The 4,572-nt window shown below is 34.9% G+C and overlaps 1 long non-coding RNA gene across 1 annotated transcript; it reads right to left on the bottom strand.

The window, feature by feature from the left end:
* Positions 1-1,490: 1,490 nt before the first annotated feature.
* Positions 1,491-4,279, bottom strand: LOC111084092. The gene is made up of 2 exons (XR_002609389.1): positions 4,074-4,279; positions 1,491-2,842 (listed from the first exon to the last, which is right to left on the bottom strand). It is a non-coding gene; the product is annotated as an uncharacterized LOC111084092 (long non-coding RNA).
* Positions 4,280-4,572: the final 293 nt, after the last annotated feature.

Genomic DNA, 4,572 nt, shown 5'->3' with positions numbered 1-4,572 from the left:
CACAGTAAGCATTGTTGTAATATAATCACCTGTTAGAGACAGCAGCAGATACTGGCCGGCAGAAAGAACCCAGTGAATCTTTAGTTTCATCACCGTCAAGCAGTAACTATAGAAACATGATTTTTAGGTCCATACCTATTGTCTTGAAACTGTTATCACAATGCCCACTTGAAATCAGACTTTAACTGCAACACACACAAAATATTAATATAATACATATTCCAATAACAGAACAGGTGTTAATAAATATAGATTAATGCAGCCATGCTATGTGGCTAGTATTGCTCTAATATATGAATGAGTAGAACTACACTTAACCAGCAAGCACCAAACTCTTGGTGTTTCCAGTATCCTGAAAGTGGGTCTTCCACCCACAAACAGATTTTTCTTCTTTTTGATTCTCTATAAATACAACACTTCCTTCACAAACTTTATGTTCCTAATCAACCTTGTTTAAGTGTTTACAGAAAATAATTGCTGAGTTTGCAAAATGTTTAGAGAGAGGGCAAAATGTATCCAACCACTCATTTCTGCGTGGGAAACTGTGACATCCCGGAGAATGCATGCACACTTTGAAATACGTTGTTTAGGTGCTTGTGATAGTGAAAGCAGGTTCCTGGTGTTTGAGTATCTCTCAAGAATACAAAACTGACACTGTGTTGTGGGCGAGAGTTTGCCCTGTGTAAGAACTTTGGATTTCATACCTGGGTTTGTTATATTTTTTGCACCACAATATATTCTCCACACTTTAAACTGTGAGTGTGTTATAAGCGTGACAGTCAGTCCCTTAGCATAAATCGTGGATGATAAGGTGCTGCCGAGTAGTTCAGTAGATCAAAATTAGGGACAGCAGCAGACATGGTAACTTTATGATAAATACAAATACACTGTCCGTGCGTTAATAATACGTGTGTTCTCTCTAGTAAAAATGTCTATCGTATCAACCGTTCAATGAGAACTTGTTTAGAAGAGTTCTGGAGGTTTCATAATACAAGGTGCACTGCAGTTAAACAAAACAAAACTGATACCCACGAGCATGAATAAGCAAGTTACGCTGAAATAAATATTCGTGTAAGTTTTGAAAGTAAGTTTAAGTGAAGTATACGTGTAGGTTACAATTATAGGTATATAAATCCCTTATTAAGGATCAAAATAGTTATTATATAGACATTAGATTCCTTCAGTGAAATTGTACATACGTCTGAACAGACAATTTCTGAAGCGTACTTAGTTATCATTGAAAATACGAAGGATTTATACTGGCAGAACGTGCTTTTACAGTATGGTATGGTTATTGGTTTTGCCGTCATCTTGCAAGTAGATTTGGTGGCTGATGGAATCATATTTAATTCATATTGCACCCCTGACTCTCGGGCAACGCCCCAACCCACAAGACAGTAAAAATTTCGAAATAAATAATATGTTAAAGTGCTTAACTGAAGGAGAGCCCAGGTTACTGGGGATCATCTACAAATTTAAGGCTAAGACCATTTTGCAATTCATAATCACCATTTATTTATTTTATTATTATGTAAAATGTGTCTAATTCTGAAAATAATTCTATTGTATCTTTAACTTCTAAGTAATCGTTTAACAATGTATCTAACAAAAAAATAGTGTATCATTAAACGTGATACACATTAAACATGAATTTCTAAAACAACAAGGACATTCTCATCTCGGTATGTATTCATCGCTAGGCAAAAAAGACATTCTCATCTCGGTATGTGTTCATCGCTAGGCAGACAAAACATTCTCATCTCGGTATGTGTTCATCGCTAGGCAACAAAGACATTCTCATCTCGGTATGTATTCATCGCTAGGCAGCAAAGACATTCTCATCCCGGTATGTGTTCATCGCTAGGCAGCAAAAACATTCTCATCTCGGTATGTGTTCATCGCTAGGCAACAAAGACATTCTCATCTCGGTATGTGTTCATCGCTAGGCAACAAAGACATTCTCATCTCGGTATGTGTTGATCGCTAGGCAGCAAAAACATTCTCATCTCGGTATGTGTTGATCGCTAGGCAATAAAAACTATCATCTCGGTATTTGTCGGTTGCTAAGGAAAGATTCATCTTGGTATGTGTTGGTTGCGTACGCCACAATATTTGAGAAATTTATTGAAAAGTGTTGTATAAAAATATTCCTTATAAAATATTTACGAAATTTATATCAAAAGAAGTTTTTCTGAGCGATTGGTCCAGTAGTATATTAGGTATTCCTCCGGTGTTAGTTTAAACAGAACACTCTTTCAAGTGTAGAAAATTAATGTTTCTGTACTTGTATACAGCGCTACAGTAAGCGGTAACATATATATACCATCGCAACGTGTAACTAATTCAATAGGTAAACTTCGACGTTACTGAATTAAGGCTGTTAGTATCATTTTAAAGAAACAACGTGAATTGATCCATGATGTTTAAGTGATTTTAAAGATCCAGGGTAACATTAGGTTGTTGGAATAGCTAAGTCTGTCCACTTTCAAAGATGAGGAATACCATCACAAGGAAAAGAACGAGATAATTCCGTTGTTAATTTGTTCCGGAACTCTGAGTAAACATCCATATTCAGTACTAGCCCTTATTTCTTCATGATTAGAAAACACGTAAAAGTTCTAAAAATCTAAAAGGTTTAAACAGCTATTGCTCTTTGATATCACAGTATGTGAAGTCTTAAAACCGTTGGCTTGCTGGACTCTGAACGTTTTAACTTATAATTAATTTTATCTTAGGTTAGTATATCGTGGTCTGTTCTATAACATGTCTGTTTCACTATATTGCAGAAACTTGAACGATCCGTGATGCTTCCAACTCAAGTGAGAGCCCTCTTGTGGTAGATCTGCGGACGAGAATGAAACAGAAAACACGTGAACCGGCATAGTCACTACTAAATACGACAGGAAGGATATTATATATATGTTTTCTTTAACTTTGCAGATGTGAACAAAGCAGCCAATTCAAGAGTGAATAGCGTGAAAGGCGTCAAAAGTGGGCGGGCTCAAAGCGGCCAGTTCAACAGTGACGTCTAAAGTAGGCGGGCTCTCACCAGACAAAAGAACTTTTTGTTTGTTGGATTGCGAAGACGTACTACGTTTCATTTTTAATTTAGGAGTCCACGTGTAAAGTTAGTCCAATGGACTTACATTAAAACAACATTTCAGGTACAAAATTCATACAGGAACGAAGTAAAAATTACTCACTTGAGAAGATGGTTTTAAAATTAAATACACGGTACGCGTTATTACGAATTTCGGAATAGTCATTCTTAATGGCCTAAAAATTGGCTGCTTTGTCCAAGTTATAAACAAACATTTGTTGAAAGAAAATTCGAATTAAAACATAATTTAGTAGAACTGTACGAGAAACCACTTAAAACACAATTAAATAGCGAATAATTATATATTTTCTAACTTTTTATCATAAATTTTCAAAATAATACACAAGTACCATGTTGAAAGAGAACATTGATTTCATTTAATTATTACAGAGGGCACTAAGCCTAATTGAATATGGTACTGTGTTTTTGATTTGATTTGTACCCAGGTTGAACTTGTAAAGATTTCAGTCAATAAATTCAATCGAAACTGATTACACTAAATATGAAAAACTCTGCCTAACTGTTTAAAAATATTTGATTTTGTAACTTAGGTCAGCGGTTGTCAAACTAGTAATCCGAGGACCCTTTTTAAATGAAACATTTTTTGGGACCCCACAAACCTATCGATGTTTCTTAGTTGTTGTTTTTTTTAATGTTCCTTGTACATAAAAACCTGTCTACCAAAATTAAATGTTTTAATTTATTTAAATACAATTTTGAGAAAAATATATATATCTTTAAAAATATTTTAATAAAATTTCTTATATGGCCCGCATACCTCAGCTTAAGAAACGCTGACTTTGGTAGTTATAGAAATTGAGACCATGTTCACAAATATATAGTGTGACGAGTTATCGGAAGATGGCGCTTCTGTATAGCTGACAAATCGTGTGTGACTGTTTAGATTATTTGTCGTTAAGTTCTTATTTTAAATCATTTTTAGCTTAACAGAATACAGTGCTTTTGTAGTTACCTTTAGTTTCTCGGCGTTCAGGGAGAAGAAACAAGACTGATAACGCTATAGAAATATGCCACGTGCTGTGAACATACTTGTAGTTGTCGTCGGTTTGAAGAATAGTAAAAATGATTACTCCTACACACACACTGATTACCCCTGGTAATAGACAGAGCAACCACGTTCTTTTTCTAGGGTAACAAGCTCCTTCATAACGACAGTGGCTTAACTGGAAAAAAGAAACAATGGTAATGTTTCTTCACGATATAATACAACAGGACAGTTTGGATATAGCTTATCGTTTTAAAACTGTTACTTGACTTTATTGGTTACAGGGTTTCTAATGACGTACATAACAAAAGCACCCCTGTGCCACTAGTTGTTATAGCTGGTATTTTACATACAAAATGAATGACTTTGTCCATGTTAATTTTTTAGTCAGTTCTTTTGAGATAATAACCATAAAGTTACTCGATAGATGGACAAATATTGAAGATTATAGAAACAAGTCGCTAAT

The sequence above is a fragment of the Limulus polyphemus genome, unplaced genomic scaffold (genome assembly GCF_000517525.1).
Source record: "Limulus polyphemus unplaced genomic scaffold, Limulus_polyphemus-2.1.2 Scaffold13531, whole genome shotgun sequence".
In the NCBI taxonomy this organism is placed as follows: Eukaryota; Metazoa; Arthropoda; class Merostomata; order Xiphosura; family Limulidae; genus Limulus; species Limulus polyphemus.
This window is presented reverse-complemented; position numbering and strand designations above follow the sequence as displayed.